We start from the raw sequence: 27,014 nt of genomic DNA on the forward strand, positions 1-27,014 counted from the left end.
GTATCTCCAATGTGTGTTTTGTGCACCCTTCTGTTGTGACTGAGCTGCTTTTACCTTCACTCCAGTTGACTGCAACGGTCTTTCTTTGCCTGTTGTGGGCACAGTTATGTCTCTGTGTTGTTAATGGGCTAAGCTGGGCTTCAGTTGAGTCAGATCAGGTATTGGCCAGAGATGCATAACACCAAACTGCAGGTGCATTTCCTGTGTTGTGCTCTGAGAAGGTTTCATTGGTTAGTGTGACCTGCAGTGAGACCATCTGTCTGCTCTGCACCCACTACTGGGACTACAATCAAAGTAGTATGTGTAGTGTAGTATCTTCTCCTCTCCCGGGGGCAGGAGTCACTTTAGAGTGGTGTTGTTCTCTGTCAGGGCCGCTTACACACTGCCAGGCTTGTGACATCACTTTGGGTGGGCTCTGAACATATTGGAAGGGGTTGTACCATAGAAGAATGTGTGGGTGGAGTACACAGTTAGCAAATTAGGCATAGCACTAGTTCCGGCAGGTATCCTTGTGCCTAGGCTGGGAAAGAGGGAGAGAAATGGTCCCTGTCAACTCCTTTGTACTTGGAGAAGTCTCCCAATGATCCCTGGTCACCTACCACTGGCTCTGAGATTAGTTAAATCATCCTGTATATAACAAAACATCCTGTTACAAATCAAACTGCTGCTTCTGTGCTGTATCTCTGTGGGGCCGTTTGTTTTACTGTCTCTTTAAACATGGGGACTTCACTCTCTTGGCTGTCCCGGAGCCAATCTCACTGATTTTTAAAGTTCCAGGTGTTAAGCCCAGCTAATCATAATAATTCCAGAAGTGAGGGGTCCCTGGGAGGCTCAGTCAGTTAAGCAACTGACTCTTGATTTCAGCTCAGGTCATGATCTCAGAGTCCTGGGATCAAGCACTGCATTGGGCTCCACACTCAGCAGGGAGTCTGAGTTTGAGGATTCTCTGTGTCCTTGTCCCTCTGTGCCTGCTTGTACTTGCTCACTCTTTCTAAAATAAATAAATCTAAAAAAAAAAAGAATTCAAGAAATTAGGACCCTCTTCTTTTTAAAGCCAAATGTTATGGTGATTTTTCCTCCTGTGGAGGTTCCTTGTGCCCGGGTTCTTGATGCAAGGGTCTTTTTCTTTCCCCATTCTGTGCCCCCAGTGTCCCTCTCTTCCACAGATAGTAATGCTAGTCTTTTTTTTAGTTCCCAGCTGTCTCTGCCTTTCCTGTGCTCTTCTTTACATTTAGCTGTAGAGAGTCTATTCTGCCAGTCTTCTTTTCATTATCTGGATTATTTACACATCCCTAGTTGCATCCCTGGGTCAAGTTGAGTTTAGGGTCCTCCTACTCCACCAACTTCCCCTGAAGTTCTGAATGGTCTTTTAGTGTGTGTGTGTGTGTGTGTGTGTGTGTGTGTGTGTATTTTTTTTCATAGCTACCTAATATGATTTGGGGGGGTTGCTGAGTACAGTGTACTTTATTGATGGTACATGACAAGGTGGGGCTTCTCAAGCTCCTCCCTTTCTTTAGGGGAACTGAGATGGAAACTGTGGAGGTCAGGAGATTCTCAATGTGTTGGCAGATGAGTTGGGGGAAGGACAGTCCAGCAACTGAGGCCTCTCTCTTACTCTTGCTCTTACTCCTTGGAGGCCATGTGGATCATAATGTCCACCACCTGGTTGCTATAGCGAAATTTATCATGCTACCAGGAAATACATCTGACAATGCTCATTGAGAGCAATGCCAGACATAGCATCGAAGGTAGAAGAGTGGGTGTCACTGTTAAAGTCATGGGAGACAACCTGGTCCTCAGTGTAGCCCAAGATGCCCTTGAGGGGGCCCTCCAATGCCTGCTTCACCACTTTCTTGATATCATCATATTTGATGGCTTTCTCCAGGCAGCAGGTCAGATCTACAACTGACACATTGGGGGTAGGGACATGGAAGGCCATGCCAGTGAACCTCCCATTCAGCTCAGGATGACCTCGCCTACAGCCTTGGCAGTGCCAGTATAGAAACAAGGATGATGTTCTGGACATCCCCTCAACCATCATGCCACAGCCTCACAGAGGGGCCAGCCATGGTCTCTTGGGTAGCAGCGATGGCATGGACTGTGGTCATGAGTCCCTCCACAATGCTGAAGTTGTCATGGATGCCTTAGTCAGAGGTGCCAATCAGTTCATGGTGCAGGATGCATTGCAGACAATTTTGAGGGAGTTGTCATATTTCTCATGCTTCATGCCCATTACAAACATAGGGGCATCAGCAGAAGGAGCAGAAATGATGATCCTCTTGATCCTATACTTCAAGTGAGCCCCAGCCTTCTCCACAGTAGTGAAGACCCCAGTGGACTCCACAACATACTCAGCACCAGCATCACCCCATTTGATGTTGGTGGGATCTCACTTCTGGAAGATGGAGTTGGGCTTTCCATTGATGACAAGTTTCCTGTCCTCAGCCTTGACTGTGCCATGGAATTTGCCATGGGTAGAATCATACTGGAACATGTAGACCATGTAGTTGAGGTAAATGAAAGGGTCATTGATGGCAACAATATCAACTTTGCCAGATAAGACAGCCCTGGTAACTAAGCGCCTGATACGGTCAAATCCATTTATTCCAGCCTTCACCATCCTGTCTCAGGGATGTAGCTGGCACTGCACTAAAAGATGCAGCTGTCTGTAAAATGGGGAGGAATGAAGAGCCCTAACATGATTTTTAAAGTTAAATGAAATATGTAGACCCCTCAGCTACAGCACTGAGTCAAATCTCTTTCTCTCTAAGGACAGTTGAAATATTTCAGGAGTTGTTTTGTTGAAGCTGCAAGACTCTAGTTTTCTCATCTATACCCTCCCATTATTGCCCTCCACATGCACAGACTGTCAATGTTCCTTAAAAGAATGCATTGAGAATTTGATATAGTGATTTAGATAGGATTGTCCTGTTGTGCCAAGGGCAGGAAACATCCTTCTCTGTGGATGTGGAGACTACAGATCAATTCAGCAGCCCAACTGAGAGCAATTTGTGAATCTCTTATGACTTGGCAATTCCATTTCTATTGAATTGTTCTTTACAGTCACTTTGCACATGATTCACAGGAAGCCTGTTTTCAACTTATAAAACTCTTAATATGAATGCGTTCATCTTCCATTTCTGTTTCAAAATAGAAAAACTTTCAAAAATAGAAAAAAATGAAATACTTTTATCTATTTCTCCTTGTTAGTTAGCTTCACGCCATCTCCCCTAAGCAAAATTCTTGCCTGGGGGCAGAAATAAATTAAAATAAAATGAATTAGATTAAAACTTTGGAATGGCTGCTTTAACAGAGTTAAAAAAGAAAGGGCCCATCTGCCCCCAATATCCAGTTGCCCTCCTCATGTAAAACCCCAAGATGGCAGGTCGTTTGGGGGAATAGAGTGTTCTGATCCATGAAAGTCATATAAACATCCTCTTACCTCCACTAGTAACTTCAATAACGTCTTCCCTGGCACTCTAACATCTCTCATCTACTTGACTTTTTGTTATGCTCCCTTCCTCTATCCACATTATTAACGACTTTCTACAACCAATTTCTATGTTCTGGCCCCCATGTTATAGATCAATGCTGGAAGGTTATGAGAAAGTGTTGGCTGATCTGTCAAAATTCCCTTCCCCTCCTAAAAATGTTTTGTTAATAGTTTTACTTCTATGACTGTAATGTTCCTGTTTTATACCTCTCCTATAACCTTTTTAATTTATACATTTGTTTATTTTTTAATTTACATTCAATTAATTAACATATAATGTATTATTAGTTTCAGAGGTAAAAGTCAGTGATTCATCAGTCTTATATAATACCCAGTGTTCCTTCCATCACATGCCTTCCTTAATATTCATCACCCAGTTACCCCATTACCTGCACCCTCTCCTCTAGCAATCCTTATTTTGTTTCCTATGATTAAGAGTCTCTTATGGGTCGTCTTCTCTGATTTCCTCTTCTTTTGTTTTTTCCTCTCTTCCTCTATGATCCTATGTTTTGTTTCTTAAGTTCCACATATCTGTCCTAAAATCTTTTAGTCTACGATCCTGTTCTCTACCCTGTTGGCTGTCACTGAGCATGTATAATTTGTACCTATTTCTGAAATTCCAATGATTTTCAAGTATTGTTCCTCCTTAGGTTTTCCCTTTCCGACTTCCAATCTGCCAATCCACTGAATGTTGTTACTAATTAAGGAGATAGCATAATTTTTCTACTTTTCCTCCCCCACACTTGCACATACATACAGAAATTACAACACTCAACAGGATTTCCCACTAATGGAGGATGGTTGGAAAAAAGGCAGGCATGGGCAAGGGGCCCCCATCCTAAGAGGAAAATACTTTTAAAAGGAAGAAGACTCCAACCTGTTATTCTATCCTGCCCTGGAAGAAGCCCTCTGTCCTTTCCCATGTAAACAACTACCTGATAGATGTGCATGTCAACAAAACCTGATTGGGTGACAAGTATATGGAGGGTTAATTAGATTAAAACAGACCACAAACAATCTTATAAGAACCCCTAGATTTAAACCCCTGACTCCCTTGCCTTGTTTTGGGACACTAAAGGGCTGCCCAACTCCAAAACTCCAGGTATGATTGGCTGAGGCCTCTGTCACAATTCTCTCCTAGTTGCATTTCTCCTTTTGCTGGGTCCTGATTTCTTCACTCTCACAAGTGTTTTTCTCTCATGTACTTTCCAACAAACCTCCTACATGTAAATATATACCTTAAAATCTGTTTTCTTGAGAATGTAGCCTAAAACAAATATTGAGTTACAATCCTAACCAGGTGAGAAATACACATTCCTTTGCTGATATAATCATTTGAGAAAGGACAATTTTGCCATAATTCAATTTTGACAGCTGGAAAAACTAGATTAGATTTTATTTTTAAGAATTACCACTGTTAATTTACTCACTTATTCATTTATTGTCTTACCCATTTGCTCCTCTAATACTTGACTGTCTACTATGTGTCAAATTCTGTGCCAGGAAAATACCCAAATAAGAAAGTCTAATGCTGCTTATTAAATAATAGGGTATCAGTACTCTTCCAGAAGAAACTATATATAGTAGTTTCCTCCAAGTTTAATACTGCCAAAGTAGTTATAGTTATTTGTTTCTCCTAATTCCACAGGGGATAGAATTTTCCATTAAAATGATCTGCTGTTAGAAAATGTTATCAAGGATATATAATCTAGACAAGCCTAGGGAGAGACAAAATCAAAATAAAAGGCCAATAATTATTAGGGTATTGCTTTAGTATATTTTTTCATTGCTATTACCAGAGCTAAACTTGGAAATCATATAATTTTATTCTGGTATCAGGAAAAAGAAGAAAATAATTTTAACAAATGATTTTGTATTTTTGTCTAATGTCTAATGTATATAATGTATAATTTTTGTATAATGTATTTGGTTATGACAAATTTCAAACATACACAAAAATTGATAGGGAGACATAAGAAATCTTTCTATAACCGTCAACCATCTTCCTTTGTGGTCAGTCTTGTTTCATCTATACCCATATCTGCTTCTTCTGCTCTCATATTATGTTGATGCAAATCTCAGCCATTGTATATTTACATCTGTGTTTCAGTATATCTCTGTAAAAGCTAAGGACTCTTAAACCTCACATTCAGAATAAAGTTACCTGTCTGTAGAAGTAAGATATAGTAAGAGGATTGCTAAGGAATTGCCCAGAAGAGTTAGAAGTTTTCCACATCCAGTCAACACATTCTTAATGAATGAGAGTTGGAGGCACTGAGAACGAAGAGGTTCCAGGTTCCAGGAATGCTGGGGCTTATGTCAGCCCCTATGAGAACTTTGGCTACTACTTGCAGTGAGAAAGGAAGATATGAAGGGTTTTAAGCAAAGCAGGGATAGAACATCACTCTCATAATTTTAAAAGGATTACTCTGGTTGCTGCTGTAGAGAAAATGGACTGTAGAGGTTCTGGAGGAGGAACAGAGAGACCAGTTAGGATAATGTTTCTCACAATTTATTATGCATATAAATCTCAGGGAATCTTGTTAAAATGCAGATTATGTTTTACCAGATCGAGGACGAGGACTGAGATTCTGCATTTCTAACAATCTTCCCAGTGATGCCCATCCCTGTGATATATACACCAAACGTTGTTTAGCAGGAAGTTAAGAGATCATTACAGACATCTAAGTGTTAGATAATATGGCTTAAAGTGGTCAAGGTGGAAAGTAGTAGGGTTGTAAGAAATGATGGGCTGGTTGGTTTATTTTTAAAATGTAACTAAGAGGATTCCCTGGTGTTTGGGTATGAGGGATGAGAAAAGACAAGTCAGAGCTCATTCCAAAGTTTTTAGCTTGAAACAATGGGAGGGGTAGGGAAACATGGAGGAGGAGCATTTTGGCAGGAAATCAGAAATAAGATTTTTGACATTTTAATTTTGAGATACGTGTTAAACCTATAAATGATGAAGATGAATAGGTAATTGAATACATGAGTCTAAGGTTCCTTGAAGTGGTTAAGATTGCAGCTGACATTTATGGGTTTATGCATATTATTTAATATCATGAGAATGCACACCAGTTAGAGAATGAGTGCAGATATAAATAAAAAGAGATTCTAGGAATGAGCCTCGAGACCATCTGACATTTAGGGGTTAGAAAGATGAAGGTAAACTAGCAAAAGAAACTAAGAAAATGCAGCCCCAATTCAGGAGAATGAAGATAGTGTGTGTCCTTGAAAATAGCGATGAAAGTGAAATCAGCAAGACTACAGTGAGACTAACAAATATAACATCATTAGGTACAGATAAAGGATGCCCCATAAATTTACATTTAATTTTGAGCATTTTAAATTGAAATTGAAATTTCAGGTCATGAAGCTGTCTCAGGAACAGTTTAGGAAGGAGGGACTATGTACTTTATAAAGCTGACATAGTTTCTATATAACATATCATTTGTTCTGAATTAGTCAATTCACTGAAACAACTAGACTTCAGTAAATAATTGGCTTACATTTTCTTCTTATCTTAAATAGACTGTTTACATTAAATAGTTATTTTGACATTATGCATAACTTAAAATATATTTGTCCCATCAGGAAACATGGTAAACTTTTATTTTTGGATATTACATGATGTGTTAGTACAAATCACCTGAGACCTCTCTTGAATTCTACTGTGTGATCTTTGTCTCATCATCTGCCTCGGTTTCCTCATAAATAGGAGAAATTAATCCCTGTCTTACCTCAGTCACAGAGTTTTTATAACAGTGACATAAGGTAAAAGGCTTCTATGAAGATATCAATATTATAGGAATAATAGTTGGGGTAAATTGGAAGGGGAGGTGAATCACGAGAGACTATGGACTCTGAAAAACAATCTGAGGAGTTTGAAGTGGCGGGGGGTGGGAGGTTGGCGTACCAGGTGGTGGGAATTATAGAGGGCACGGAATGCATGGAGCACTGGGTGTGGTGAAAAAATAATGAATAGTTTTTCTGAAAATAAATAAATTGAAAAAAAAAATACATGTTTATGGAAATAATAGTAATAAAAGAATCTCCTTTACTCAGCTTCTCAGTTGAGGTGATTTGTAAGTATATCTTGTGAGTTTAGTACTTTTTTCAATGTTATATGAAGGACTCACAGGTCACTAAAGTTATTTCATCATTACTTAATCATCTTGACCCATACGAATGCAATTGCATATGGTGTGAGCAAATTTTTCAGAGTTTTTGATAGCAGGAAGGAGAAGATATTTTGTATTCTAGAGTCAGCTGTTTTTTCCCATCATATTTCTAACATAGCAAATAAGAATATTTATATTGAGTCCTAAATGGGAAGCCTCCATGTTTCTTTTCCATATCTGGAAATAAACTCTCTTCGCTCCTGCCCCTGAGTCAATAAAATGCCATTTTAGGGCTCAAGATTTATCATAGGAAGATGGAAAATGAAAGAAGCAAAGGTTAAAAGCAGTAGCAGCATAAAGGCATTTCTCCCTCTCTTTTTCTTCCTTTCTTCTTCATCACCTCTCTTCCAACCTTTTTTTAAAACAAACAAAATTAGCTTTATGTGCTTCAGACTAACAGTGGGAAGTTACAAGAAATAACTGTATCAGTCAGGAAGAGCTAGGTTATGTACAACAACAAACAAGCCTCCAAATCCCTGTAACTCCAGAAAAAACATCCCCCCCGCCATAATTATTCTACATGTTTAAGCTGTTCTTCAGGGGGCCTTTACTCATGGTCATCACTCTGGAATTCAGGTGAGTGAAAATACCATCCTGATAAGAGCTTCCATGATTATTAAGGCAGTGAAAGGGACACTGAGAAACATACATGAACACTTCAATTTTTTTCATGGAAATATAGAGACTACTTGTGCACACATTTCTTTGACTAAAGAAGTGATTCATTTGTTCCTAACTTACTTTGTGCCAAGAAGGATGAGCATTAGATGGCCCAATTGTGGCCACCACTACTATTTGCTGAAGGAGTGGGGTGATAATAATAGTTCTTACTCATAGGTAATTGTGAGGATTTATATTAACATGTAAGCAAACAGTAAGCTCTATTACATGAATTAAAATTTAAAAAATGATTCATACAATTTTTTTTTTTTTTTTTTTTTTTTTTTTTTACAAAACTAACAATTTACATGAAGACTATGATTGGCTAATATATTCTCTGGGAGACTTATTGTAAAAAAGAAAACGGGGTGGGGGCAGATTTTTCTCAGGGCATTTCTTTTGCACTAAATTATCTCAATAATTGTCTTAACTCTCCACTTTACTTAAGGAGTTCTTTCTAAAGCAAGGTTGTGGTTTGGCAAGTAGCCAATCGTTTGGATAGTGAAATAGACAATTCAAGCCATTGCATTAAGTAGGCTGGCTGGAAATCTGTAGGCCTGGCTGGAATGATGGGAGTGAAGAAACTACAAAACCTTTATGCATCTGCACTTGATGGGTTAGATTGCTCTGTCTGGACTCTCGTGTCTTGCAATTTCCTTCTAATTAGATCCCTTTTCCAGGTTATGCTAACCTGATGCACATGAGAAATAATGTGATCACAAAATATTCAAATCCTAGAAAAGCTTGTTGTTTTTCTAAACTATCTGGAATATGGAAGGGGATTCAGGAATATTATAAACATGGTGATTTATAAAAACAAACTAGAAAATAATAATTTTAATACATATAAAATCAAGGATGAATACAACCAGATGTAGAAAACCAGTAAGAGTCTGAGGGTAATAGAGTTTTGTTACATCAAAAGGGGAAAAACCATATTCTCAGGAAGTAAATATTATTATTAGGTATTTTTTTCCCAGAACCTAAAGAAGATTATAGTAATGTATTTTATTCCCAGAAATTAATAAAAATAAAACACATGATGTCCAGAAGATTCAGTTTAAAAGTTGCCTTTATAGAAAGGAAATACTCAATTAACAATTATTACCAAAAGAAGAACTTATTTCCTTGAGTGAAAAATAAAACTAGAAAGTCAAAAAACTGATTTTCTTTTTTAGATAAGCAGTATTTCTAACATTTCTTTGATAGCCTTGAAGAGCTTATGAAATTAAAAATTTAACTTTTTTAAACAGAAGAGTTCATTCTTTTTACTGAGCAAATTTCTTAAATGATGGTAAGATTGGAAAAGGAGGTCAAATAGAGAACAAATATCATTTCACAGATATAATTTTTTATTAACCAAAATGAATGGATTGTCTGACATAAATTCTTAAAGAAGAATGCCCTTGGAGAAATGTACATACAGCTGCTACTGTTCTGTAAGAAGCTCCCCTTTTGAATCAGAGAAAACTTTATTGTCCTCAAGATGGTGTGTTTTTTTTTCCCCAATAGTCCTTTTATTTCTTCCTTGCGATTGAAGATGCTAATTATTATAAACTAATACACTCAGATTTTTATAAAAGCAGATGTTCTGAGTTTTAAATTCAAATCATATTATTAAGAAGCATCCTTTTACTCATTTTTCTCCTCCTTGTCCTCTTCCTGTCCTTTATTCTATTTTCAATTCCTTTATTATTCACAGATCTTTTCATAGATTTCCGTCCTTCAGAAGATTATGGTCTTCTAATGTTAAACCACTTAAATCTGTCCTTCTAATGGAAATGCTTTTTTTCAGTGGTTAAGAAGTACATTGCTCCTGATGTGACTGAGTCTAAATTTCCTCCCTAGTTCTTTTATGTAGCTTTTAATTTTTTCACTGTTCCTGCTCTCCCTAAATGCCATTTTGCGGTTTGCTTTCATAATAACTTTGCCAATATTACAATCCCAGTTATTTATATGATATTTTACAGCTTTATAAAGCACTTTCATTTTTTGGGTTTATTTATTAAATTTGCATCTTCTAAATGTATTTGTTAAAACTTTTTTTCACGTAGAAAATGAGTCATAAATGAAGCATAATATTGTTGGAGACCATCTATTGCCAGAAAGTTTTCTTTAAACTACTTTCAGAATTTTATTAATCCTGGAGTTAAAGTCATTTCTGAAATACATTAATCCTGGAGTTTAAAGCCATAAAGCATTAACTGTTATCATAATTTTTCACCCTAAAGTTACTTTAGATAATGGTATGTTTGTTTCTCTTTTCTTTTCTTCCTACAGGCTCTTGGGGGTATCAACAGTTTCGGTCTGGAAGAACACTGCCAAGATGATAGCTTCTTTAAAAGATAGGCATTTCTTGGGTGATATCTCTGGCTGTAACTGTGTGATGGTCACACACTGGACTGATTTTACAGTGAAAGCTAAAATTATGAATGGAATGTTAGTATATTTTTTATTCCATCAGGACTCTCTTCTTGAGACACCTGGGCGGCTCAGTAGGTTAAAGCCTCTGCCTTTAGCTCGGGTCATGGTCTCAGGATCCTGGGAATGCCCCCCCCCCCCCCCCCCCCCCCCCCCCCCCCCCCCCCCCCCCCCCCCCCCCCGCATTGGGCTCTCTGCTCAGTGGGGAGCCTGCTTCCCCCTCTCTCTCTGCCTGCCTCTGCCTACTTGTGATCTCTCTCTTTCTATCAAATAAATAAATAAGTAAAATTTAAAAAAAAAAGAAAAGGATTCTCTTCTTATGCTAAAGAGTACTATTTAGTATGATTTAGTACTTTATTGAGAAAGAGTAAACATAAGAAAAAATATCTTATAAAAACAAGTTACTACAGTTTAATTTTTGTTGTGAAAGCAGAACAAAGTAAATTTTAGTTTGTTCATAATAATGAACACCGCTTGGGATATTTCTTTTATTTTAGGAGATTTGAGGAGAACATATTCATAGCTGAATTTGTTACACTGAAATCTCTCTTCAGATACCAACACTGTGTCTACTATTAGAGTTAGTGGGAGGTGGAATTAGCCATGATGATGTGTTGGCTGTCAGATAGCACTTTTATTATCATTTTTCTAAGCACTTGCTCTTACTCTACCCTCCTAAGGGGTTTGATGTAGGTACTGTGTAAGAAATTATGCTTAACCTTAGCAGCTTAAACCATTTATTATCTCACAATTTCTGAGGGTCTGGAATCCGGAAGCAGCTTTTCTAAGAAAGAGAAGAGGCATCATCATCCAATAATCTAATCTCAGAGGGAACATACCATTACTTCTATTGTATGCTGTTGGTCACAGACCTGCCCTAGTATGATGTGCTAGGGGGCTCAATATGGGTGTGAACTCCAACAAGTGAAGATCACTGGAGGTCATCTGGGAGACTGGCTACCACAACAGGCTATCAGACATTATACAGATAAACCACCTGTGAGGCCCAACTGCCTTGTTGTAGATCATACACCTAATTTTGTGGCTTTTCACTGTGGCCATAAATTTTCTACATGAGAAGCTCATGTTCTTCACAATTTTTTTTTCCCTCTATAATCATTGGTTTTTATATCATGATAAAAAGGTACCAGTTAAAAAATTAAGTTACTCAATTCTAGGAGATGTTTTTCAATTTCTGACTGGCTGGTTTTTGAAACAAAGTGAGGCAAGCTGTACTTGGGCCTTTCTTCCCAGCCAGACATTGAACTAGGACACTGTTTAGATAGAAAATATAATGCCTCCTGTTTAATTTTGGATCACAGTCTCTTCTCTAGTTTCAATTTATACATGAGCCAAACCAGAAATTGCAACGATGGAAGGTTGTGACTGCAAAGGCCCTTTATGTCACGAGCACAGAGATATTTAAGTTATACGAGAGAGCAATGCGAATGGTGTCTTCGAGGAAGCTTAAATATGGTTAATGTTTGTATCCACAGAGCAGTAAGTGAACAAATATGTGGTAATTATCAGGAGAATTTTCAGAATCGTGACGTCAAGCCATTAAAGAACAAGCTCATATATCTAGGAACTTATTGTAATCAAATTGCTCATTTACTATTTCCATCGTAAGATTGCTATCGGCAACACACAGTACTTCCTGCTAATTATTATACCTAGCTTGGCACCCGTGGTCCTCTGACATTGAGTATTTACCTTTCTCAACAGTTCCCATTCCTCAGTTGTTGTGATCCATGCTTGATGATTCCTAACATTGAAAGGATTTTCTTGAATCTCTATTCCTCACCATTTTTGTGCACACATTCACTCATCTGATAGAAGCAAAGCAAATGTACTATGCCAGGCACAGGGCTAGATGATAGGTGACAAAGAGAAGAAGGCAGACCAGTTCCCTCCTCTCTGCAGGAGATATACATGAAGAAATAATTGTAGGAAAATTTACTAGATTATAGTTTTTAAAAATTGTATGTTGGAAGAAGACCAAGGGTTGCAACATTGTACGAGGAGGGGGGGGGGTCTGACCTAATGTGTAGGGGGAGAGCAGTTGACCCGGTCTTCCCTGAGGAGGTATATAATGGCCAGAAGCTTACTTGAGGATGGACGAAGGTAGACATTCAGGTATGTTTAAGGTTGGTTTTATGGACATGCAATTAATTTAAGTGGGAATTCCGAAGTGGGAAGTCCGAAGTTACAGATACTATGTTGCTATCCTTCAAACATTACTGTCAGTGTTTAAGCACTGGCCAACTGTTTCACACAAATGCCTAAAAATAACTTAGTATACTTTGTGATTCAAATTAATGTACTTATTCATACATTTCATAACTTTTGTTAAAAATTGTCTCATGGTAGGGCACCTTGGTGGCTCAGTGGGTTAAGCCTCTGCCTTCAGCTCATGTCATGATCCTGGGGTCCTGGGATCGAGCCCCACATCGGGCTCTCTGCTCGGCAGAGAGCCTGCTTCCCCTTTTCTCTCTGCCTGCCTCTCTGTCTACTTGTGATCTCTGTCAAATAAATAAATAAAATCTTAAAAAAAAAAATTGTCTCAAGGTAACAAGAGAATAAATCTTGGAACCGGAGATCTGGGGTTGAATCTTCACTCTGACATTACTGTTTGGGGGAAGAACCTGAGGCTCTTTGAGACTTAGTTTATTCATTTGTAAAATGGAGACAAGGATACATACTCTGAGAGCTGTTGAGATAATGTAGGAAAAGTATAGTTGGTCCTTAGGCAACATGGGTTAAATTGCATGGATCCATTTACACGTAGATTTTTTTTGGATAAATATAATAGAGCACTGTAAATGCATTTTTTTCTTCTTTCTGATTTCTTTCTTTTTTAAAGATTTTTATCTATTTATTTGAGAGAGTGTGAGAGAGAGAGAGAGCATGAGAGGAGGGAGGGTCAGAGGAGAAGCAGACTCCCCGCTGAGCAGAGAGCCCATTGTGGGTTTGGATCCTGGGATTCTAGGATCAAGACCCAAACCAAACGCAGACACTTAACTGACTCAGCCACCCAAGTGGACCGTTTCTGATTTTCTTAATAACATTTCCTTTCCACTCCAGCTTACTTTAATAAAAGGTATGTAACACATATAATATACAAAATATGTGTCAGTCAACTCGTTATGTTATTGATAAGTCTTCCAGTCAACTATAAGCTACTAGCAGTTGAATTTTTAGGAAGTCAAAAGTTAAACAGAGATTTTCAACTGCACAGGGCTTGATGCCCGAACCCCTGTGCTGTTTGAGTCAACTGTTTTTACTGAGAGCTGGGGCATTGCTGGTCCTCAAGACATGGTGGGTATCATCATCATCATTATTATTGCTATTATTATACGCCAGGGTGAAAAATAAGCCAGATAAACTTGATCCATAGTACTTGTTCCATAATTCAACTGTGGAAATACCATTTAAGTTTCAGGATCTTAATACAGAATTCTAGACCTACATTCGTAATTATCATTATCCCAGAATACTGGACTACTGTGTGCTCTGTAGAGAATGTGGTAATATATTCTAATTCAATAATTAGAGGTATTGAAGAACCACAGGTTGTGCATAAAAGAACAGGAAATGACTAAATAGCCTTGATTTTGGAAACTTGTATTTATGGTTATGCTAATGTATGTAATTAGAAACTACTTAGTGAAACCAGGAGCAGTGGGACTTGGTGGGGAGAAGGAGGCGGAGGCTTCAAGAGCACTCTCAGGCCTGCCACAGATCCTGGCCTAGTGTTGGTGACAAGATAGTGAAAGATGGTAAGCAGAGGTATGGTGTGGGCAGATTGTGTTTGAGAAGGCCTGCTGGAGGCAGGGGAGGGGCTGGGGGTAGGTAGGGTGGTGGAAGATGACCTGAATGAGAAGCAGAGGAGATGGTGATAGATGACCTAGCATGCTGGGTGAAATTTGCTGAGGAACTGAACTGGTGAGGAGATTTCAAGGCATTATTCTAATTATTATTTTATTATTTTAATGAAAGTGAGCAATGGTGATGGCCTGAACAAAGGTGGAATTAAAATGAATTTTAGGAGGCAAAACTGGAAGGAGGTTTGGCCAAATTGGATGGAATAAAGGAAGGAGCATGTTTAGGGAAATGGATGACTCGGAGATAGCAATGGTGTTGACAAAAAAGCAAGGGCAGATTTGGAAAAATGTGTTTCAAGGGTAAATGTCAGCCAGATCTGGTGATTAAGTGGAAGGGTGGAGGCAAATGAAAGACTCTTGGAGAATCGTTTTGAACAACAGAGTGTGTTTAGAAAGGAAGTTTATAATCTCTGCCTTAATCCAATCTGTTGACTTTGAAATGCTTATGGGGCAGCCGGCTGATTATAACGGGTAGATGCGGGATGACAGGCGTCAATCCTGAAGACAGAACTCGGGAGGCTATAAATGGATATGTGACAGCTGACCATAGGTGAAGGACAGCTCCTGGGAAGCACTGATTGAGTGGGAATTAACTTCTGTGTACCCTTATTCATCAAGTGAGTATGCTCACCAAGAAACATCTTTCAAATGGGTCTCCTTTATGATGTTTCCTCAGCCCAGGATCCTGATGCAAGCCCTTTGCTATCTCCATCTCAGAGAGCCTCCTGAAAATATTATCTGTCCCCAGTTTCCTCCCTTCGTGCCATTAGAATTTTCTTTCTGTAACAAAAATCTGTGATCATCGAATTTGTTGAGTAAAGCCTGGTAATGCCTCTTCATTGGGCACAGAGGTTACAACCCAGCTTTTGTAACATGACAATACAGGCTCATCTCGTTCTATACCTTCTCATGGGCTCCAGTCCTCACCAAGCTTCACAGCGTCTCCTGCACACATCTTATATGTCGACTATGCAGTAGTATCATGAGCTACGACTCAGCCTTCAAGTTCCACTCAGACGCCATTCTGTGTTCTGACCTTTTCCCTGACTCTGGAACACTCATCTCATTCCCAATTCAGCCATGTATGTGTATGTGCACATCTACATCTGCTTTCACATTTGTTTACATTTGTGTGACTCCTTTAAAGATAATTGCATTATCTTTTTCATCTTGCTGTCCCATTGCTAGCCCATAAAAATCATCCAGCACTTCTGTGAACTTTAAACATAATTGAAGCTTAAGTTGCAACTGGTGATTTTAAATAATATTAACCATTTCCAGAAAAAAAAAATCTCTTAGAAAAACATTAGGCACTTATTATTCCTTATTAACTAAATAGAAAAACAGCTTTTCCTAATTACCTCAGGGCCATCTATCTTTGAAAGGATCAAATATAGAAGCACCGGGATGGCTCAGTCAGTTAAGCGTCTGACTCTTGATTTTAGCTCGGGTCATTATCTCCGGGTCCTGGGATCAGGCCAGTGTCAGGCTGCGTGCTCAGCAGGGAATCTGATTCAGGATTCTCTCTCTCTCGCCCTCTCCCTGTTCCCCTCTCCCTGCTCAGACTCTCTCTCTCAAATAAATAAATTAATCTTAAAAATAAATAAATAGAAAGGTCAAATACAGTACAGAATACATTGGTGTTTATGTACACACACACATAAATTTCATAGAAAATTAACACAATGATTCAACAAATGAAAATAGCCTTTACAAAATAACTGTTATCACCTTCGCTGGTTATAAAAAATGTACATATTCACTGTAGAAAAAATAGATATGATGTAGTTCTAGCACTACTTCTCTCTCTCTTCCTTCAGGCTTAGGGATGGGAATAGCTCCTGTCTGTTGCTAACTAAAAGAAACACCCTGCTCTCCACTTTATAATTAGAACTTGATTACATTACACAGTATAGTGTAAGATTTCTGTCCTTCTGGAACGTGGACTGATAGACCCCTCATTCCTCTCAGTTTTCCCAATAGAACTCCAACTCAGTTTATGTATCCACCTTTCTGCGTCTAACTCATGTGACTCAGGGAAAGACGACTTCCATCTTCAGCTCTAGGGTGAGATCCCTCTTGGTATAGGTTATCATGAAAGTCTCTTCCCACTTACTAGAAATGAGCCTGAAAGACCAGCCTTAAAATAATCAGGGTGCCGGTGATGGCCATCATGCCACACTGGATAGGTATAGAGCCCAAGGTGTCCCCAGTCACACGGCAGAGAGTTTTATTTCTTGGCTGAGGAAACACTTTTAACTCCTATCTCTGCTGCTGAGTCTGAACAAAGAAAGTGATCCTCCTTGTTGCTGGGGGCTATCTCGAAGCCCCAGAGGGGAGCCAGCCCGAGTATGAAGTTAACCTAAAAAAGAAGACCAAGAGCATGGCCAAGACAAAACCAAAGACTTGATCACACCGAACCTGGAGCCTGGCTTACTTCCAGATTCCTGTCCCATTAGATAAGGTGGTTTCGTATTTTTAAAGCCCACTTGAGAAAATTCCTGATTCTTGCAGCATAGAATTTCCAAACTGCTATGATTTTGCAATAGCTAATATTTATTGAGTGCTACCTATTCGACATGCACAGTACTGAGCACAATAAACCACAGGGCAGGGGCTATTATTAGCCCTAATGTACACATGAGGAAGCTGAGGTTCTGAAAGTTTCATGAATTAGTCTTGGCCACAGAACTATTAAGTACCTCAGCTGTAATCCAAACCTGGGTATGTTGAACTATAGCCTTGATCCTTTAGTGCGTGTCCCAGGGTGTGACGTGGGCTCACTTTTAGACATCCGCAACACAACCATACCTCAGTAACTCACTTTCAAGCAACTAACTGGGGCATTGCTGGAAGATTCCCCTCCAGATTACCTCATATTCTGATAAAAGAGATAAGGCAAGTGAGATAATAGAGTTCCGCGTCAGGCACAGGGTAACAGTAAAGAAATGCATGGTGAAATGCAAGCCAGGGAGATGATCTGAAGATGAGAGTACTGTTCACAGGGGTGATGACAATAGTAATTTACAGAGATCATGCAAATACATGGGGAAAACGATCAGATACAGGCTTACATGAGGTTCTAGGGTCCTTGCCAAGGGAAATGATTTGTAGATGATCTTACTTGATAAGAATATGCCAATATCATATTTTCAATACAAGTTTGAAATGAAGTTTGAGATTATAAAATACCATCAAGACACGTTTTAAAACATGACTACATCAAATCAAAGCCCTGTATTTACTTGACCTTTGTTTTAGCGTCAATACATACGTGAGCCGAATTGAATTTCCAGTCGTGTCTGAATTATACCTTCAAAAGTTCAGTCTAGGACTTTGTTTCATCAGTCTTGCCACCTCCAACAATAATTTGCATTTGTTCATAGACGCAGATCTCTTGGTTCTGATTGAAAAATTTTTTTTTTTTTTTTTTTTAAGGTTTAAAAGGAGAGAAGTATTGGCCTGAATCAAGCATTTGTCTTTATGGGGCTGCTGTTCAAGTGGTGTGACTGAATCAGACCAAGCAGCCTCATGTAGGCACTTTGACACAAAGAATTTCAGAGCCAAGTCTAATGACAGCATTTACTCTTAATATGGATGATGTGAGAACAGAAACATAATGTTTATTAGCCGCCCTTACAAAAACAGTAGCTAAAAGAAAGAGCAAAGAAGATGAAAACGGGAAGTACTCAGCAGAGAGCTCCCATTTTTCTTGTGAAATTAATTCACATTATAGGGTGTGCTGCCTTGAATGAATTTCCTTCCTTTTACACTCCCACTTAGCTTTCCTTTAAGTGTCAAATGAAGCGGGTGGTGGAAAATGCGGTGCACCAGTCATTTTGACATTCCTTTGCAAATTAGTCAGGCTTTGATAGTACAGGTCGGCTCTACCAGGCAGGGGGGCTTTCAGCTTTGGGAATCTGGCAGGAGTTCAAGAGCAACGTGTTGCTTTGAACTCACTTGTTAGCTGTGCAAAATAAACACCATCCACCTTGCAATAAAAAAGCATCAGCGGGAGAAAAAAAGAGAACATTCTAAACCCCTCCCTGGAGACTTCAAAACCCTCGCTGGAGCTGCTAAATTAGGACAGGAAAAATAAGGCCTGCTTGTGAAAAGAAAGGAGGGGGAAAGAACTATCCTTCAACAAACACACACAAAAATTACAATCACCAAGAACTAATTATGTTTTCATGATCACAAATGCATTGAGAGTCTGAAAGCTCACGGACGCATCCTGATGCTGCTATAAAATGTTTCCTGGCTAATTATTTGCCAGTACAACTGTTCACTTCCTGTGGTGGATTTATGCTAAATCCTGTTATTAGTCTTGCTCTGCAATTGCCATTGTCTATGACTAGAAGCAAGGCTGAAAGGCTACAGTCAGCCTTTTATTACACAACATTGAATGGAGATTTGACCCAATGTCCGACCACTTCCCCCCTTTGGTTTTTATGTGAGCTCGCTGAGCCTTTTCCTATAAATCACAGGGTTCCAATGAACTTTTACTCTTTTTTCTCTCCTTTCAACTCTACTACTTTGTGTGTGTGTGAGTGCACACTTTAAAAATAAACCACGCCATTTCTTTTCCTCTTTAGCAGTAGTTAAAACCTTTCATCATACACAATTTCTACAGTTCTTGCTCCAAAAAGATGTATGAAACCTATTTTTGATGACTTGATATAGGTTGGTGCTTGAAATGGGGAGCGGTAAAAATAAATAAGATAAAGCAATCATTAAAATAATTTACATTTTAGCAAGGATATACTCATAAATAAGTGTAATGTGCAAACTGTCACAGCTATAGTAAAATGAAAAATTATAGTAGTTAGAATAAAAATGAAATCCTTTCAGCAGAAATCCAACTAAACATTTTCTAGAATGTTTGATATGATGGGGATTATAAGGAAATTCGATTATACCTTAAATACAAATTCTCCTTCAGATAAAATTAATACAAGTATTGTGAACGACCTAAAAGAAGTTTTTGCAAATATAGCTTGTCCTTTTTTTTTTTTCTTTCTTGTAGTTTGTACTATTCTAAATCTGCAACATACCAATGTAGTATTCTTGATTTGTGGTGCTACAAATTTAACCACTTTATTTATTTATTTGTTTACTTATTTATTAAAGATTTTATTTACTTACTCGACAGACAGACAGATCACAAGTAGGCAGAGAGGCAGGCGGGGGGGGGGGGAAGCAGGCTCCCCGCTGAGCAGAGACCCCCCCCCCCAATGCGAGGCTCCATCCCAGGACCCTGGGATCATGACCTGAGCCAAAGGCAGAGGCTTTAACCCACTGAGCCACCAGGCATCCCTAACCACTATATTTAAAAGCTAGTCTCAGATTTAGAAATCAAATACTAAAGGTTTATGGAGACTGTAGATTATTAAGAGTAAAGTGGGTTATGAGAAAGAAAACTTAGAATGATTACAAAGGCTTGATTTCCAGGTTATTTACTGCATTTACCCCTCAGTTTTCTATGGTTGGTGCGCATCTCTGTTAGTCACTCTCTTTAAAAATGGTTATCAAAATCATATCTGCAAGAATTACAGGAGGACTCCTTGCCAGGTTTTAAAATTTTCTCACGGATCTTTTTCTAACATTCATTTAGATGATGATAAACACTTTGAGAATCTATCTTCATTGCAAATACCCTTTGTCCCTGAATTATGTTAGAAAAGTTCATCCAGAGGGACATGTGTTCTGTCCAGATATTTTTCTATTTAATTATAAAGTACGACAGGCGAACAAAAACAGGCACAGGTTAAAGAATTTATACCATAGCCAAACTATGGGATACTACATAGCCATGAAGAAGAAGAAGAAGAAGAGGAGTAGTTGGGGGGGGGAAGAGGAGAAGAAAGAGAGGGGGGAGGAAGAGTGGGAGGGGGGGAGGAGGGAGGAAAGACAATGGAAGAGAAAGAAAAGAAAAGAAAAGAGAAAGATGGGGGGAGATAGGTCTACAGTGTGTAAAAAGATGTCCATGATCACTTTTGAATGAAAAGAGTTAAGTTGCAAATAATATGCATAGAAAATGTCATTAAATAAAAAAAAAAAAACAACAACAACACAAAACCCTGTATAAGTGTTTGTAGACACAGAAGAAATCTGGAGAGTTAGGTACCAGCTCATGAACAGGCCATTCCTAAGGACACAAAAAAGAAGGACATAAGAAGGCCATTGTCACTATTTGCCTAATATTACCTGGTAGTGTTTGCTTTTTTTCAAAAGGCACTGTCCATTTCCTATTAAAAAATAATAATTAAAGGCAGAGCAGCCCAACAAAAAGAAAATGTGATCTAGACCCACACATCTTTGATTTGCGTTGGTAGTGGGTGGCAACAGATCTTTCATTCCTTCAATAAAATATATGAATTCTGTTTTATTAGAAACCCATAAAGGGATGTTTTCTAAGGACACATCTCCTCTCTGAAATGGTCTGTGAAAAATGGTCTACTATGGCCCAAGTGTCTCCTTCACACCTTATTTCCCTCTAATAAAAAGTGGAGATGGGTATTGAGAATCCTGGCTACATTCCACAGCAGCAAATAGCTCTCTGACCTTCTGAGGGCATGTGAGTGCCTCCTTCACGCTCAGAATAGGGGTCAGAAGGAGGTTTGGATAAACAGAGGTAAAACTCTATCCCCTCAGTGCCCCATCACACGTCCTTACTTCCGGAGCTCTTTTCTTGTGCATGCATCCCTCTACCTCTCCACACACCCTCCCACGCTCACACTCGCTGCCCCACCCCCACTTTGTTCCTATTCCTCTTCTAGTCCTGCAAAGGCCCTGATCTGACGCTTGTGTTGAGCATGTTTTGAGTTGGATGGTGCATTATTTTCCAAGAAGTCTAGGACCCTAGATCATGGAATGGTGGAAAGAACTTGGGGCTTGACTTTGAACCTTGACATTTTCTTATTTATATCACCCTATATGAGAGTCATTCTTAGCTAAATTTTAGACATTTTAACACGCAAACCTGCCTATATCAGTGTTAAGGTAATTTGTGTAATAGTACCTCCCTTACAGGTTTGTGTCAAAAATAAATGCCTGTCACCTTACGTAGCACATAGTCCTCAGTAAACGAAGAATGAAAAATAGGTATTAATATTACAAATGGCAGCTATCGATAGTTTTTTAAAAATATATATTTATGTAAGTTTCCCTGGGATTTTAGTAAACAAGTCTGAGGATCCGGTAATTTCTTTATTCTGTCTCTGGGGCCAGCTGTGTGGATTATACACTACACCTGAGTGTTGTATATTGTATTTATTACTTTTTATAAGTAACAGTGCCAATATATGATTTTAGTGTTAATTTTCATGTAAAGTCACATATCTGAATTCCACTAATTGAACCAGGCAACTTCTTCCCTGATACCTTGAAACTTGAGATCATGAGCCCCCAGATATCTCCCCAGTTAAGCTGAAAATAGCATCTGTAGAATATTTCCTTGAGGTTAAAATATTTTCTCTGGGAAGTGAAAATGAGTGCCAGCATATGAAGTCATTAACATCATGGTAGGAGTTAGTTCATGAGATTAGCTAGATTTAGCAAATTAGAAACCAAGGGGAAAGTAACGTATTTGTCAAAGTCTATTGCCCAGTAGGTGGATTTGTAGAGCAAAGAAGTGTAATTGACAGACCTGGCTTGGAACCTGGCTAAAACCCCTCTTTGCTATATGACTTTGAGTCCATAATTTAATCTCAGTTCCTTCATTTGTGAGAAGGGAGATACCCACCTAAGGGTATTGCTGTGAGGATAAAACACAAAAGTTTTTTTTTTTTTTAAATTATAAAAGGCACTTGGTAAATATTAGTTACTTTTTTTTTTTGCTCCATTAAGCCTGGACCTTCCTTCCTACAATGGCTTGGCTTCAATTCAGTAGATCCATACTTGAGAGCAGATTATATTCCAGACATTATCATAGGTATGAGAACACAACACGTAAATGGATGAATGAAGGGATGACTGGAGCATCCAAGGAGCTCAAGCTGGGTAGGTGAGCCAGATGAATGAACACATATTTATGGATTAGCATGATAGGAGCTATGGGCAAGCATATAACTTGGGTGCAAGGAGCATGGATTGAGGGAAATATATTCAGAGGACAAGACCTTTGAAAATAAAGAACTATGAAGAAAATGAATGAGAAAAGAGCAGGCCAGAATGTCAGTAGAGTGAACCACATGAGCAAAAGCATTTTTGCTTTTGCATTTTAAAGGAAAAATGAAATCCTGATGCTCTGGGAATACTGAGAACAGGTACAAGGGAAATCAATACAGGAAGTGGTTGTAATTTCATTACACGACATGGGTCATGTTATGAAAGGTCTTACATATCACATTAAGGATTCGGGGTTTTAAACTGAAAGAAAGATCACTGTGCCAGGGAGTGACAAGATCTGTTTTGAATTTGAGAGAGATCATTTTGAGAACAGTAGATGGATAGGAAAGAGTTGAGTGAGTGGGACCAACCTGATAACTGTGCTTCCAGCAGGGACCAGTTCAGGTTTGGTCATTGGACATGTAATAAATATTTATCGAGTACATTCAAGTGATTCAGAGATCAAGTCAGGAGAAAAATGAGAAAAATAAAAGGCAATGGAAGTAGGGGTGGATAAAGAATCGGTTATGAATAGACTGATAAGTTTAAGATAGAGGGAAAAAGGGGACAATTTGCAAATATCCTCAGTGTGCATGCTCAATTATGTAAATTTAATGTATGAGAATAGCATTATTCTTAGCACTGTGATTTGGTTACTTGATTTTTAAAATAGAATTTTCCTCTCGAAATATAAACATATACCATAAAATTAGCTCCTTTAAAATGCAACAAGATGGGATTGGGAGGGAGCCAAACCATGAGTGACTCTTAATCTCACAAAACAAACTGAGGGTTGCTGGGGGGAGGGGGGTTGAGGGAAGGGGGGTGGGGTTATGGACATTGGGGAGGGTATGTGCTATGGTGAGTGCTGTGAAGTGTGTAAACCTGGCGATTCACAGACCTGCACCCAGGGGGATAAAAATATATTATATGTTTATAAAAAATAAAAAATTTAAAAAAATAAAATAAAATGCAACATTTAAGTTATGTTTGATGGAAATCATTTCCCTTTGTATACAACAAACTAAGTCAGATTCTGCTTATCATCCATATATCCCTTGTATCCACTAATTCTTTGTGGAGAAGTGGACAGAATTAATTTCTTAGAAACTGCTTTCAATTGCTTGGATTAACGATTCATCTACCTTGAATTTATCTGCCCAAAAACATATTAAAGAGAGCAATTCCTACCCAATATTACATCAAAATCATAATAATTATCATCATTGTAACAATCAAAAGAGTCCTTTTTCAACACATTGCAAAGCCCTGTCTAGTTACAGATATCATTATCACCCATTAAAAGTGGCAACAATTGTTTTGGTCACTGAGGAAGAAGCAGCAAAACGTGTAGGACCCAGTCCTTTTCCCCAAAGAGATTATATTCAGTGAGGATTCAGAGAAGAAAAAGAAAAATTTCGGTAAAGGGCCAGATAGTAAATATTTTAGGCGTTATGGGCAAAGAGACAAAAATCAAGAATATTATGTAAGAGAGTTAAATTTTCTATAAAATGTTACATTGATAAAATTTTAAATAATAATAACAACAAAGTATAATTTTTATAATAATATAGATCTGCTAATAAAGAGGCATATAATTTTGGGGGGGAGGTGATAACATTTCACATAGGGTTCAAAATTAGTTCTCTATCATCAAAATTGATTGCAAATGTTTATTTGCTAAAGCCGATTTGTAAAATGTATATGAGACTTTCTATATTTCTCCTTTAAAAATGTCCTTTCAGAGAGAAGGTAACCATTAGTGTCTGAATTTAATTGAGGATATTTATCATTTGGAGGGCGTTTGGAGCATTCCATTAGATTCTTCTCTTGATATTTTCATTTTAGCATGTGATTACATTGCTGATTATTAACTTCCACTTGAATGTTGGGAGCTCCTCTATTACACATTTCAATGGGTTTTTGAAATATGGAAATTTCCTCATACTTAAATCACATTTCAAACATGTCACTGGAGCTCAGAAGATGTATCTACTACACATTTGTGTAGGAAGGGGGATCTTGCTCCTTACTTTAACCTTTGCTGGAAAGGGAAGTGACTAGAGCAGCTTGACATTATTTGTGATTCATTTTTATCAAAATGACTTTATTGCAGTCCAAGTTTCTCAGATAGTATTGTTTGACCTTGTAATTGTAGGTTGAATTCATAAAGAAACAACATCCAGTCCACAGCAAAAATGAACTTCCAAGGCCATTCAGTGTTTGAAAATAGTGGTTGAAGGTAATTCTCATTCATAAAAATTAAAAAATCTTGACCCTGAGCTTAAAAAAAAAATCACAATAAAACTTTCTCACTGCTCTACCATCAGATTTCTGTGTGACAGGCCAAGTCAGAATATTCCTCTCTTATTTATGACAAAAATTCATGGAACTGATGATGATGGTTAGCCCACAAGAGTGAAGAAAGTTTGCTGTTGACACTACTGGTTTAGAAGCTTATGGTAGATTAATTTTCTGCAAAGCTCTGCTGATGAAATAATACAATGAATAAACATAGGCTTTAAACATTTTACATTTTCACAGACTTCCCACATTTTTAAACTAAATCATTTTCTGCTCCCTGCACATTTTTACCGCTATGACTTTTAACACATCTTAGCAGATTCCAATTGAGATTGTACTGAAGTTGTGTTTTTTCAACATCTTTGAAAATATTCTTGCCTATAGAGGTTAATTCTTTAGCCACTTCAAACTAAGCATTGCCTCCTCAAATAAAAAACAGTTGAGCAACATTTTAAACATCTGTTAATTCATCAAAAGCCAAGTAAAATTATTCAAAAATCACTTGCTTTGTGTATTATTCGGTTATTGATGCTGCCCTCAATATTCTCAATTTTTTGACTGAGCATTCTCACCAATAGGTTACTATTCTTTTTTTTTTTTTTTTAAGATTTTTTTTTATTTATTTGACAGACAGAGATCACAAGTAGGCAGAGAGGCAGGCAAAGAGAGAGGGGAAAGCAGGCTCCCTGCTAAGCAGAGAGCCGGATGTGGGGCTCAATCCCAGGACCCTGGGACCATGACCCGAGCCAAAGGCAGAGGCTTAACCCACTGAGCCACCTAGGCGCCCCATAGGTTACTATTTTTTTTTAAGTATTATCTTTTATGAAAATTTCCATATTTTTTTTAAAGATTTTTATTTATTTATTTGACAGACAGAGATCACAAGTAGGCAAGAGAGCCAGGCAGAGAGAGAGGAGGAAGCAGGCTCCCTGCCAATCAGAGAGCCCGACTCGACTCGGGGCTCTATCCCAGGATCCTGGGATCATGACCTGAGCCGAAGGCAGAGGCTTTAACCCACTGCGCCACCCAGGCGCCCCTATAGGTTACTATTCTTAAACAAGCTGGTTTTCTCCAGACATGTTATATCAAAGTCAGTTTAATTACATCACCCTCAATAAATATGTTTTCTTGTATGGCTAACAGATAAAATGTTTTTGGTTGCAACTCACTGTAACACTTCATTTTGTGAAAAACTTCTGCTAAGATGGGGTATTTTGTTTTAGCTTTTCTAATTTTCCTGCCTTCTACTCTCCTGCAAGCTGAAAATATTATAATTAGTACTTTGCCTAGTAATGTTGAAGCATACTATCTTTTAGTATAGCTATATTGTCTTTGAATAACAAAACAGAGCTTTGCCATTTAATTTCATAACAAAATAGTCCACACTCAACTGTGCCTTAAATGTACGATATTCAACGTCCACTTTTCTTTTGTTTTCTTGTTTTGACATGATGGATTTAATCGAATAAAATGCCTCAGTGCTGCAATGCTTTTGAGTTATCACCATGTCCCTGCTATTTGTACCATGCTTAGCAGCAGTGTGAAGTAAAAGAATATGTCCTAGATTGTCCCAACTACCCACCTTGCCTTTGTAGTATGAACACACCCAGGCAATACTGACTTTTTTTATCCTTTTTTAAAAAGATTTCTTTTCCCTTAGGTTATCTCTATGTCCAATGTGGGGCTTGACTGACCAACCTGAGATAAAGTCACACACTCTACAGTCTGAGCAAGGCAGGTGCCCCCTTCCCCACAGTATAGAAATTAATGAGCCTCTCTGTGTGCCAAAAAATCTTCATTTGTAGACCCTAAATTACACTTTCATGTAATTTTTATGTCTGAAATTTTTTGATTTTTAAAACCACTTTAAAAAGATAAAACCTGGGCATCTGGGTGGCTCAGTGGGTTAAGTGGCTGCCTTTGGCTCAGGTCATGATCCCAGGGTCCTGGGATGGAGCCCCG

General features: G+C 38.3%; 1 pseudogene; it reads right to left on the reverse strand.

The window, feature by feature from the left end:
* Positions 1–1,623: 1,623 nt before the first annotated feature.
* Positions 1,624–2,692, reverse strand: LOC101673762 (annotated as a pseudogene).
* Between the last annotated feature and the right edge of the window lie 24,322 nt (positions 2,693–27,014).

This window comes from Mustela putorius, unplaced genomic scaffold (assembly GCF_011764305.1).
Source record: "Mustela putorius furo isolate JIRA1106 unplaced genomic scaffold, ASM1176430v1.1 tig00003974_pilon_pilon_pilon, whole genome shotgun sequence".
NCBI classification, from domain to species: domain Eukaryota; kingdom Metazoa; phylum Chordata; class Mammalia; order Carnivora; family Mustelidae; genus Mustela; species Mustela putorius.